General features: G+C 34.1%; 1 protein-coding gene across 1 annotated transcript in view; it reads right to left on the bottom strand.

Moving 5' to 3' along the window:
- Positions 1-14,269, bottom strand: part of LOC108361001 (protein Wnt-4-like) — a 78,232-nt gene that overhangs the window by 34,709 nt on the left and 29,254 nt on the right. The gene's annotated exons all lie outside the window — the stretch shown is intronic.

Here is a 14,269-nt window from a genome sequence, read left to right on the forward strand (position 1 = left end):
GGACGGACGGACGGACGGACGGACGGACGGACGGACGGAAAGACAGTCACCGCTTAATCGATTTCTCTTTTCATTCTGATCATTTATGGATACATTTGTCTATATCTATCTCGATTCGTTTTGCCTGTTACAAACAACCGTTATGTGAACAAAGTTATAATACCCTTGTGCACAAGTGCGCTCGGGTATAAAAATTAAGTCGGAATTTTAATCTCCAATGATTGTTCTATACCAAAAAAAATATACCCCTTTTTGAAGTGAAACTTCTTAGCCGGCGGTATCGCAAATATGGAGAGTGAAATGTTTAAAACTGAAAACGTTACATGAGTGAGAAGGAAGATATGGTAGTATAGGGAAGGGGAAAAAATAAAGCGACGCATGACGGGTACGAGTACCTACATATGTATATATGTATGTTTGAATGCACGTATGTATGTATGTATACAACTCGTTGCGTATTTCAGCATGCCGCTACCAAGCAATATATGTATAAATGATGCAAGCGTGCTTCGCGTAACTACATGCATTCGTACATATGTATGTACATATATTTGTATGGATATATTTATGATGATGCAAACGAGCTTCGTTGATATACTGATGGGCATATGTATGTACTTATGGACAGCAATGTTTTCATGAATGAACATATGTTTGAATGGTTGTATATATATTTGTGTGTATGTACATATGTTTGTGTATGTACATATGTTTGTGTACATGTATATATGCACATATGTAATACAAACGAAAACATATCTAATAAGCTGCTCGTTGATATAAATGCGGACTGTACTGATTGTCAAAAATTATGTGTTTGTTGTACATTTGTTCATGTTTGTCATTGTGCGTGTTATTTTCTAGAGTAGTTATGTGCTCTTGGTATCTCGTTGTGTTAACTCGTCCTTCGTTGGTATACTCTGATGAACATATGTGAGGATGATAGCAAGGCCAACTTACATAAGGTAGTGTTACAGGAGCAGGTGAGATTTTCGCCCGATGTTTCTTAAAGAAAGCCATAAACGTAGCAACCGTTGGTTCAACTTGGTGTTGTTTTGCTCTAGATTGCACCGTTTGTGGGCTGTTGAATGAATTTATGTCTTGGTTATATGAAAGATCAAAAAATTTGGATTTTCTGGCAAGTTGTACAACTTATCGCTACATTAATGGCATGTTGTACAAACTCATTTAATTTGCGTTTATTTTGTACACTAAATAACCGAAAATGGATAACTCAGCCGAAATAGGTACGTGCTTTCATTGAATTTTATAAATGTAAGCCGAAACTAAGAAATTGTAAAAATGAGATTTTACAATGAGACTGCTCGCAAAATTGCAATGTTTGTGGGCAAAACGTCCAACTTGATTGCGGATTGATTTGAACCAACGTTTTCGGCTTGCATTATGTCAAAAGGATGTGTTTTTGTAACTCATTCTGTCATTTACTACCATTATGCGTAGGCCAATTCATGAAATCATTTCATGCGTTTGAGTAGAAACTGAATGAATGAACACCATTTCATGATTTTAATTAACGCGAAATAGAGTTTATGCACTTAGTTTTTACTCAGATCGATGAAATATACCGTACAAGTTATTTGTATCTATAGAAAATTTAAGAAATGCGCCAAGATGAAGAAAAAACTTTAATTTGCTTTTCGAACATGTAGAAGAAGAAAGAAGATACAGAAATCAAAGTACAGTAAAACCCGCTTAAGTACCTCACGAAAAATATCAGCTTTACTTAAGCGAGTTCTTTTAAGTACCTTCTTTCTTCTTCTACATGTTCGAAAAGCCAATTAAAGTTTTTTCTTCATCTTGTCGCATTTCTTAAATCTTCTATAGATACAAATAACTTGTACGATATATTTCATCGATCTGAGTAAAAACTAAGTGCGGGTACTTAAGCGAACATAATTATTGATGTAGTTACATCTTCTTGTTAACTTACATAAATACTTGATGAACAACATTTAATGAGGTATACATAGTTTAAAACCAAAATCGTAGCATTATTAAAATACATAAACACCTAAAGAAAAACTCTATTTAAAAAATATTAAGTGGAACGGTATGTTATTTTTACAACAATTAAGTTGTTTAAAAGTCAAAGTTGGACATATAAATTTGTACCAAATTCAAAATGATATTTTTAATATTTTTATTGAGCTTTGTACCACGATTGTTTATTGGGAAAATTTGAAAATGCAACAGAGTCTAAGCGGTAGAAGTTATAGCACTATTTCGGAGATCACCACATCTCCTCATCAGACTTCTTTTTCTAGACTTCAGCAGGGATCGAACCTGCGAATTCGATGTTCAAAGTCAGAAGCGTTAACCACTGAGCTATGTACATCCCGTAAACTCTTGTTGCTAATTCATTTTCCTTATTCAACCAACTACTATCAAGTGCAGCTGATTTGCCGCTATTTAAACTCGACAGCGTGGTTGTTGTTGTCAATTCTATACATCCATTTGCTTATTTGCTTTTTTGTATAGTTTCAGGCAGGCTCTTCCTAAACTATGTATTTGTCAATGTTATTGTGGCTTNATCACCACATCTCTTCATCAGACTTCTTTTTCTAGACTTCAGCAGGGATCGAACCTGCGAATTCGATGTTCAAAGCCAGAAGCGTTAACCACTGATGATATTGTTTGACACTTATGTTTACTTATTATGTTTTAGGATTTTTCAATCAATTAAAATGCAGTTCATTCGCTAACAAATATCATATAAACCAAAGCTTAAGATTTTGTAGAACACTTAAAAAAAATCATCGTAATTTAAAATTTTTTCTTAGAAGTGTTTTTTGAGTATACAGTTTTATAGCCCATTCAATATTAGTGCAATAATGTGCAATTTTCAAGTGGCTAAAAGTTGCCGTTGATTTTTTAGAATTTTTTTACCGAAGGTGTGTAGCGCTGCTACTGAATTTCAAAATACGTAAATATTTTAAGGAATTTTAAAAGAGCACTTAAAAGGGGAAAATTATAAGTAAAATTGTAAATAAGGGTTGGGTAAATAAGCGGGGAGGTACTTAACAGGGGGATTTTCTTCAGATTATATTAAAAAATTCACGGTGTCCAAAAATGTTGGTTACTTAAGCGGGTTAGGTACTTAAGCGGGGGGGGGACCATAAGTCAGTTTTACATAATTTCTGTGTTTTGTTTCCAAAGTACGATTTTAACGAAAAAACAGAACAATGATTTGCGTTCTATGAAAAAGTAATCGACTGTTCGAAACAAAACTTTCTTGTGGAGTAAGAATGTGGAAACAACGAACTTCAGACGAACATTTTCGAAATGCTCTCGAAGCATTAGAAGTAGTGAATACAACGTGTTTTGGGAATGTTTTTAGATCTTACGTACATACAGTGACTCAAACAAATGACCACGTGTTGTCTTTTTTTAAATATTCGTAATATTTTTCCAGCAAAATTTTTTTTGTTTTTATATAAAAATATCGTCTAAGCTTTAACCAAACCCGTGTAAATCACAGTTTCAAGCTTTGTACACAATTTAGGAAAATCCGACAAATTTTCATCAAAATTTCAACTTTTTATTCAGAATTTTTAGAAAATTTTTGGCTATGCAGTTTTATAGCCCATATAATTTTAGTCTAACGAAGTGCAAGTTTCAAACGACTAAAAAATCTCGTTGGTTTTTATTATATAAAAATGACAGAAAAAAATTAGCTGGAAAAATATCACGCAAATTAAAAAAAAAAAAACAACACGTTGTTTGAGTCACTGTATATTGGCACTTTTGCCCGTTTCAATAGCTACAACTTTACAAAGTTGTTTATGCCTGAAAAGGACTAAAACCTACTTCCGAAATAGATCAAGTCAAGTAATGCTCAATGGTCTAGCATCTCTGAATATTCACAAAGATATTAATTTTTCAGTTGACGACGTTCTAAAATAATTAAAAAAAAAACCAAGGAAAGTGTGAAAAATCTTCGTTTCATTGATTTATAAGTAAAAAGAAAAATTGAATGTGTTTAAAAATTTCGTGTTTTAACACATTATTGCGCATACTTTTTTCTAAAGAACCCTTTTTCCAAACCCATATTACTGAACATTCTTCTATTCGAGTCAGTGGCGGACCCACCCAATGAAGACAACAGTGTCGCTAGATTACATAAAAATAAAAATTGCGCTATCACCAGGGGTCAACTGAAAGTCACATCTCAAAGCTGTTAATAACTAGGCTGACAGAGGCACTGACATTGGGCATTCAATACAGTGACAAAACCGATTATTACGTACTAATAAGCACTGTCCAGGAGGCCAAAAGTCAAGCGCCGATCTGTCTGTGTAGCCATTATAGCGCAGTGTTTTTGGACCAAACAGCTAAATTGGCAAAAAAAAACCGGCTAAAAACGGCTAAACTGTTTCAACTAAATTTCAGATGTTTTATTTACATAAATCATAAGTAGAAAGACTAGTCCTTCGAGAGAAGTTGTAAAATCAATCTGGATTTTGCCAGCAAGAATTTGCAGTTCAGAAACACATATGATTGTGGCACAAGGTTGCATTTTTTGTCGACCATAATTTAAATAAACAGGTTCGTCAAATTTAAAAGTTTACAAACTTGAGCGATTTTAAAATGAAAAATTTAAGTAAATACTTGTTTATTTAATTAATTTAGTTAATTCCAATGATTTGAAACGTACTCGGAATGAAATCTCAACCAGAGTCGATATAGGAAACCCGACAGTTACTACGGCAAAGAAATTGAAAAGTTTGTTGAAGAAAGTCGGACTAACAAGAAATATACATGTAGATTAGGGCTGCCATAATCCTGAACGCTTCGACCAGGACACTTATCATCCAAATCAAAAACGAAGATACAAGTGAATATGGTGCCAATATATTCCCTATATGTACAGTTGCTTTGATTCAGATATTATAAGCAATGTAGTTTTGTGGCACAATCCTTAGAGTTCAATGATTGATGGTAATGAAATGCGCAAATACTGAATTTTTTTAATCATAAAAGAACAAATTTCTCTTGACGGTGACGCACCACCCTTAGCAAATTTCCGCATATCCAACAACGCACTTCATGATCCATTTTTGCCATTTTACACATGCATAACCTGAAGATAACTTAAGTGAAGCCATTATAAAGCTAAGTGAACACTGTAGGCTAGAAAAAACGCGAGATTTAGGCAAAAATCTCGCTAGAGACGTGTAAACACTCAATAGAGCTCTGCGAGAGACTCACCTACAAAGTCTGTGTGATAGTTATTTAGCGGGACTTTTTCGTCGTGTACAAAGTCCAGCGAAGCTAGATCGAAAACTCTACGACAACTCAACGCTTTATTTAGCAAGCTAAATAGACTTTTTGCTCTACGGAGACGTATAGTAAAGTCTTGACAATGCACTTCATTACAGATTGTTAAATTTTGAAATGGCTACGACATTAATTCGTATATTCGATACAAGCACACCATTTTAAGTACATTAAGAACGTAGCCAAATAATGTACCGGGAATCATCCTCTTATTTTCATTGGCATTTGAATGGCTTTTCCAATAGCCTCCGTCCTTTGCAAAGGGGCATAATTATTGGTTAAAACATAAGGGGTATTCACAAATTGAGCAGGTGGTCTTGCACTCTGACAACAGTCGTTGCTTGAGTTATCTGCTGTTTTGTCAGAGTACCAGGCCTCATGCTCAACTTGGTAAATACCTATATATATATAGTAGTTTGGCTGGAACTGCTCGGAGAAACTCCTTGCCAGGGAATTTTAAATATTAAAGGTTGTTTGATGTGAGTCCAAAAGTACACATAGTACCGAAGAGAGAGGTTGCCATGTTTAATTTTTAAGTACATTTGTCTACTTTTAGTTAAACTTTTTTTCGGCAAACAAGTACAATTTGAAAGTTTAATTCTTGTCCATATTGGGAAAATGTATTTTATGACGTCAGAAAGTAGGTGAATGCTGTCAAATCGACGAACAGTTAGCGCTCCGCTGATGGCGCCAACTATATTTTCTACATCGTGGCTTTGATATTGTCTACCGTGTACGTAGCTTGCAGAGTACGTGATAGATAAAAGTTGATATTTCTCTATTTTGTCTCTAGCTAGAGTGAATATCTCCTAGAGTTGCTCTACCGTGTAAACTTAATTGAGAGAAGAGATTTTTATTTCAGTGAAACTCTAGAGAGATTTCTCTACCGTGTTCGCTTAGCTTAAAAGGCTTACCCAATAGCGTGGACCGAAAATCCGCTTTTTTAGAATTTTGATTGGTAATAGCAAAAATATGAATCAACATGCTTTAAAAAAAAATCTGTGTGAAATTTGAAATTTTTTGGTCAATATCCTACGCTCGCCCAAGTCCATCAAAGTTTAATATGCTCAAAAATAAAAATTAATAAATAAATTAATTAATACATTTTTTTAATAAAATTGCAATAATCTTCTAAAGTATTAGTCCTACATAATTTGGTATGTGGACCTTTTTTATAGAGAATCGAAGTCAGGTAAGAAAAAAATTTGTTTAGTACTTGAACGTTGATGGACTTGGGCGAGCCTAGAATATTGACCAAAAATTTTCACACTTCACACCGATATTTTTTAGAGCATAATGAACCATATTTTTGCTTTTACCAATCAAAATTCTTAAAAAGCGGATTTTCGGCCCATGCTATTACCCAACAAGGACTGAAAAAAGTGCTTCCCTGCATACTTCCTAGAAAGGTGTTTTCTATTTACAATTTACGCGAATGTACTTAAGTAAATGTTTATATTACTAAGCATTACAAATAGCATTTAAAGTATAAATAAAACTTTTTGATATGAACCTTAAATAAATTCCTTAAAGAAGTATGATTTTTATGAATTAAGCAAAACTTTAATAAAAGAACTTTTTCAGAAGGCGTACTACAAAAGCCCTTTTCTTTTTTGAGTAGCGAAAGCAGAAGCCCTTCAATTTGTCCCACTCCATAGAAAAATTAAGAAGAAAGCAAAGAAAGGCCTTTTTGATGAGATTTTAGCCCCTGAAATTACCTTCCGAGTAGTACTTATGTATGACCCTTCAGTAGTGCTTGAAAATATCCATTTTTCCTTTACCTTAAAACTTTAAGCGTGGGCAACAATGATGTTTTGTAATTAAGGCAGAATTGAATATGCGCTATCTGGGAAGCCAATACCTGTAACATTTATTCTTGGCACTATATCCAAACACAAACGCGTGTTAAGCAAACAGTGAAAAAATTTGTTATTTTCTAAGTTTGCGAATAAGACTTCACACTTAAATTTAAGTGATTCATAACAAACCTTCATAACAAGCCTTCTTCAGAAAAAATATATTCGTTTAAAATGAAAATAAGCGAAATCGGCCCAGTTGTAGATAACCCTGCCTGACATGAAAGTTTTCTCCGCGATGAGGCTAGTAGTCAAAAATGGAAACATATATATTTGAATTTTAAGAAAACAAGGTAAATAGCCAAATCGGCTAAAAACGGCTAATTTATTTTACAAAACGGCTAACAAATGGGATTCTGGCTAAACCATATAATCCATACAATCTTTACACCTCAATATTTTTTTTTGGGGTGAAATAGATTTTTTTTACATTCTTCATCGAAAAAAGACACATTTTTTTATTTCGTCGTGTATTCGAAAATCTCTAAAAAAAAAATCCCGAAATTTTGAACTCACGGAGAAGTATATTTTTTTAATTGTTTGCAGTTAATAAACTATTTGTAGGAGAAAATCAGTTAAGGTATCAAAATATGCGTAATTACGTCGGCTTTCCATGAAAGTGTGAAATAGATTAAAATAAAAAAAAATATTGCATTAAAAAAACTTTTTTTTTTTATTCTGTTTGATTTTTATTTTTTTCAACCTGAATAGTTGTCAAAATTTATGAAGTAAGCTGTAAAAATTTGAGAATGGAAACACCAAAACTGTAGAAGTTACGAGTTTTTTCATACCTGCGTACTTAAAGTTTATACTAAAGTTAAAGTAAAGGTTATTACGCACATTTTGATACCTTAACTGATTTTCTTCGACAAATAGTTTATTAACTGCAAGCAATTGAAAAAAATACTTATCCGTGAGTTCAAAATTTCGGGAATTTTTTTTTCGAGATTTTCGAATATCATGACGAAATAAAAAAAATAGGTGTCTTCTTTTTTTCGATAAAGAATGTAAAAAATATATTTCACCCAAAAAAAATATTGGTAAAACTCTTAAGACGGGTTGAAATTTGTACATGAACAATTTTAGAAGTGTTAGCCAGGGTTGCATTGGGTTTTATAACCAGTGTTGCCAGAACTTTTTGGGCGAACCGGCTAAATTGGCAAATAAAACCGGCTAAAAACGGCTAAAATGTTTCAACTAAATTTCACACGTTTTATTTAAATAAATCACGAGTAAAGACTATTTCTTGGAGAGAAGTTACAAATTCGAGCCGGAAAAAATTTTGCCAGCAAGAATTTGCAATTAGAAAAATATATAAAATATAAATTATAACTCGATTTGAAAATTTACAGTTTATGCTTGTTGGCTCTCCCCGAGTTGACATTAACCGAGTAGAAAATAAGCATAAACATAGTATGTAAGGATCCCTCGCCAAACTCACATACAAAATGCTACCGAAATTATCCTTCCAGTAGCCCTACAATGTAATAATTTCTAAATGGTAACTCATTTTCGTTGTTGGATTTCCGACAGGGTTGGACTAAGACAACTACATATGTATACATATATATGAGCAATGTGTATTTGTAAAATATTTGAATAATTAAATCTTATCTGGTACATTTTTTGCATTTAGGTACACGTTTTGGTATACAAAAAAATGAATAAGTGGCAACCGTGCTCCAGCAGCGCGCAACCTGCTGGCTCTAGGGCTGTTCCGATACAAGTAAATACGAGTATGTACTCGATACTTTTGTTTCGATACCAACTACTTTTTTTACTCGAATCGTTGTTTCGATACCTGCTTGGTATCGAAAGGAAAGAACTTGTATCGTTTCGGTTTGAGCAAGTGCCATATCTTGTCGGCCATACTTTTTTTCTGGAAAATAATTGCTACGTTTTTATGAAAAATAATTTATTTTAGAAATGGCACCGCCGAAATCTTAATTGTGGATATATATCTACAAAGTTAGTGATACCACAGCAAAGTACAAGCAATGCTTTGTAGCCGTAAAGTTTTGTGGGAACCATTCAAAGGTTGAATTTTTTGTCTAAATAATCATATTACTTCTAGAGTTACTATTGAACAAATGTACATATCGATACCTCAACTGAAAATTTATTGAAAATATTTGAGATAGGGCGTTTTGAATCGCCAGCTGATATAGGGCGTTTTTGAACCGAATTCTGAAATAGGGTGTTCTTGAAAAGTTTTCTGAATGGGGCGTTTTTCAATCAAATTCTGAAATAGGGCGCCTTTGAAATTTTTTCTGAGACAGGGCTTTTTCGAACTGCTGTCAATCTTCCATGGTATGTCACAGATAACGCCTGAAATTACTTTCGCTTTGTTGCATGTAAAAGGATGAAAAATTATCGATATAAGTAGGTATCGATACATTCGGTTCACTCATATAAGTATTATCGAAATAGCGATTTGAGTAAACTCATTTGAGCGCACAAGGGTATATTAACTTTGTTCGCATAACGGTTGTTTGTAACAGCCAAAATGAATCGAGATAGATATGGACAAATGTTTACATAAATGATCAGAATGAAAAGAGAAGTCGATTAAGCCATGTCTGTCTATCTGCCCGTCCGTCTGTCCATGTACACGAAAACTCGAGCAAAAATTGAGGTAGCTCAACGAAATTTGGCATGTAGGTTGCCCTTTATCCAAGGTAGGTTGCTATTGAAAATGGGCGCCCACTTCCCATATAACGGTATTTTCGAAAAATGCAAAAACTGCAATATTTCAGTAAATATTAGATGCTAATTGTTGAAAATTAGTAATATGGAGCAGAATTGTGGTAAAAAATAATATTATTATGAGATTTTTGGAAAATGGGCGTGACCCCGCCCACTTATGATGAAATGCCGTATCTCAGTAGCCGCTTCATCAATCCTTACCAAACTCGGTACGAGGCTTGGGCAGGGTCTAGCTAAAAAATCTGCTGGACATCTTTGAAATCGGGCAATAACTACGCCCACGTGCTATATAACGGTATCTTACAGAAACACGAAAACTGCGATAAATCAGTAACTACCCAGCAAAAAATCGGTAATCGCTTTTAGTGGTAACGTGTTCTAGAAGGCATAGCGTTGTAATGCCTTCGAATTTTTTCACTTCTTTTAGGCATTGTAGGTAATGCAAAGTAGAATGTCATACAATATTTTATTTATTTCGCTTCTTTGTTTCATTTTGGGGAATGCAAAGTAGAATGTCCTATAATATTTCTTTCTTAATTCGCTTCTTTGCTTCATTTCAGGGAATGCAAAGTAGAATGTCCTACAACATTTTATTTTTTTTCGCTTCTTTGCTTCATTTCAGGGCATGCAAAGTAGAATGTCCTACAATATTTTTTTTTTATTTCGCTTCTTTGCTTCATTTCAGGGAATGCAAAGTAGAATGCTACATCGTAGCCAGCTGAAAAATAGAATGGATATCCAAAAAATCTTTTTCTACCGTTAGTTTCTGTGGAAATTTGTCTCGCATAAAAATCATGTTTTGCTTTGTTCAATTTGCAGCGAAGTTGAAGTCAGTCAATGAAGTCAAGTACATGAGTGAGGAAGTACAATTTTAAGCTTAATTAAATATGCATGTATGTACATACCGATTTTTAAGTAAAATCTAAATACCCAAATACATACATATGTATGTATAAAAACTGATTTATATAAATTTTAATTAATTTTAATCTTTTAACACATTTTCTGATTTAATATATGTAAATAAGTATGTACTCATCTGGGCATTCTACATTAGTTTCTCTGTAAGGCATTCTTTGTTCGCTTCTCTGGATTCTGTTTATGCATGCGTTCTCCCTTCGTTTGAAGGTAATGCTGCGGGTAAGGGCTTACCGCCAATGACATGCCCATGTTAAAATAAGGCCTTCCTGAAGCGAAAGGGTAAGCGATTCCCATCGCCTAGCTCGTTTCCACTTTCGCTTCTGTGGTAATCGTGTTTTTTGCTGGGTACTAGCGCTAATTTACTTAAAATCGACGATTACAATAACCACTTATCAAAAAATTATAATATTATATACTTTTGGATAATGGGCGTGGCGCCGCCCACTTATGACCACAAATGTTTATCTCGGTAACCGATTTATCAATTTCTACAAAACTCGGTGCACCTAATAACCTTGGTACGGAAAAGCAATTTGTTGAAAATTATTCAAATCGGACTAAAATTACACCCGCTTCCCGTATAACGGTAAATTTCACGAAATTACGAAAACTCCGATATTTCAATAACTGAGGACGCTAATTTACTCCATGTTAATAGTTACAACAATCTCCTAACAATAAATAAGTCCTATAAACCTTTAGGAATTGGGCCTCGGTAACCACTTAATCGATTTGTTCCTAACTAGGCTCATCATGCAAAGGTAGTTCAGAGAAAGTTGAAACGATGATATTTGATACCTGCGCCGGGTATATAAAGTTCGGTTTCGCCCGAACTTATACTTCTTTACTTGTTTTCATATACTTTTGAATTTTGATTGGCACCAATATTGACTCCTTTATGCAAATTACGATTTTGAAGTTCACCACCAAAATTTATACCGAATTTACAGGAAAACTGAAAACCAAATGTCTTCGGTAGCTTTCGAAATTAGACCGAGAAAGGAACCTCAAATTTCATTTATAACAAATATGCATGCATATGACTAATATGTTAAACAAATACCAATTCAAACTGTAAATACGTTTTTCGATTACATTGGTCTGTGAGCCCCTTGGAAGATTAAAACTAAATTTCCGACATCTGTATAAACTCCCCTTTCTTTTCATCAGAATCGGGGGAGTTTAAGTACCACGAAGATGTAAAACAAAATACAATATTTCTTTTTTTAATGGCGTTTTTACACGGGATTTGCCCAGATTTGGCTACCAAGTTACACGAAATTTTACGTTGCGATTATGTTTTCTAAAGATGAAGCAAATGTGACCATAAATTTTAAGGATAGCTCTCAATTAGAGATGGGCGCGGGATATCGGGATCCGCGGCATCGCGGTACTGATTTCAAAATGGCCGGGATGGGCGGTATCGGTAAGGTCTGCAACAACTTTTCGGGCGGGATGGGACCAAAATCTTTCCCGACACTCCCGGTAATACCACAACCTCCGGAAATTCAGAAAATCTTCCTTCAAAAATTTGTATGAAATATCCACTTTTTGTGTTTTATTGAGACGAAAACGAACAGCAAAGCAAAACAAAAATGGGGGGATGCCAGATCTTTCATAAAAGTTTTTTATTTAAATTTAGTTTGAAAGACATGTGATTTATTTTATATAGGTTTCGGGACCCTCGGGCTCGCAATACAATTCTGAAAATCTTCGGGATGGGCGGGTTCAGAACATAAAAATTTAATTTCGGGATGGGCGGGATCGGAACTTAATATTTAGTCCCATGCCCATCTCTACTTTAAATCCCTGCGCCACCTAACGGAAGACAAACACATTGATCCTTTTAAAAATCATTACACAAAATAACAATCATTCAATGCGATTTAGAAATCTGGTAGAAAATGGTTCCCAATTGAATTTTTTTTGCCATTTTATATGTATGTAGATGTAGGTGTATCAAAATGCATTATCTTATCATAAGTGGTTCCAGATATAAGCGATATGGAAATTGCGAATTTGTGTTATTTCCCAATTGAATGTGAAATAACACAAATTTGCTTTATTTTATTTCTCGTTGAGCAATAAGACCAAATTTTAAACTTAACAATTGAGTAATAAAGCAAAATAATGCACATATGTAGGTAGTCACCCAGTTACAATTGACAAAAAGTAGTACATGAACAAGTTAAATGGACGGATTTGTAAGTATACAATTTTGAAAGTGGCCAGCGTCGCGGCGGACCTTCTGGCTCTAATCCGCCGTCTTGAACTACCTTACGAGAAACTGTGTTGTTTCTTTGTTAATTTCACTGAACATTTCCCAAAATATTAGAAAAAATTCTAAACAAGCTACATTGATTCAATTTTCGTTGTTCGTTTTGTTCTTATTCGCTGACATTTGTTTCCTAATTGCGTGAAATTTGGTAAGTATTGTAATAAAACCAAATTATTTTACAAATAAATTATAATTTTGCATTTATTAGGTCATTTCCTTAGTGTTTTCCTAGCCGACCTGTGCTGGTATTGTAATTAAGAGCTAATGCACGTAAGTTACAACATATTATTTTGACTTTATTGATGAACCATTCCATTTGCAGCATTCTCTGGTGAACTGCAGCTGCGGCCGAATTTGATTGTGTGCATCATCCTGCAGATATTTTGAAGTAAGATGGAACCAGCACTTTGTTATTTCAAAACCTAATGAACCATTTATTCGCAGATTTTGTGGACGACTTTGCTGTGCTGCATTCCTTCTCCGCCTGTGTATTGCTCCGCCCGTGTTTTTTAGTGTGCGTTCCTGTTGCGCCTTTGCATTAGTGTGTGCGTTGTGTTTTAGACACGTTGAAATAAGTTGAATCCAGGTTTTTGTTTGTTAAAAACCTAAAACACCATTTACTTGCAGATTTTTTTATGCTTCTGCTGTGCTGCGTTCCTGCTCCACCCGTGTATTAGATTGCTGCGTTCCTGTTAATATACATATCGCCATTTAAAGTAAAAAACCGCGTAATTGATACATGGTTTTGTACTTTAAACGACGACATATACACAATTAATGATGTGTACATAATTTTTTTTATATTGAAACTAGATATGTATATAGTATGTTATTATTATTATTCGGTTCAAAAAAGTCCTATCTCAAATGAAAATACTTTGAAAATGTGCTAAGATAGGGCGTTTTTGAATCGTCAGCTGAGATAGGGTGTTTTTGAACCGAGTTCTGAGATAGGGCATTTTTAAACCAAATTCTAAAATAGGGCGTTTTTCAGCCAAATTTTGAAATAGGGCGTTGAAAAGTTTTCTGATATAGGGCGTTTTCGACCTGTCTGCCGAGATAGGTCGATCTTCCACCCAGCCATCGATATATAGTCGCATTTTTCGTTATATGGAAGACGATTAAACACAATTTGTTTTTATATCGATTCTGAAAAATCTACGGTAATTTGTAGTCACTTCAAACTTGTTTTATGAAGTTTTAAAATTGT

The sequence above is a fragment of the Rhagoletis zephyria genome, unplaced genomic scaffold (genome assembly GCF_001687245.7).
Source record: "Rhagoletis zephyria isolate East Lansing unplaced genomic scaffold, Rhagoletis_zephyria_1.1 Rzeph_scaffold_00676, whole genome shotgun sequence".
NCBI classification, from domain to species: domain Eukaryota; kingdom Metazoa; phylum Arthropoda; class Insecta; order Diptera; family Tephritidae; genus Rhagoletis; species Rhagoletis zephyria.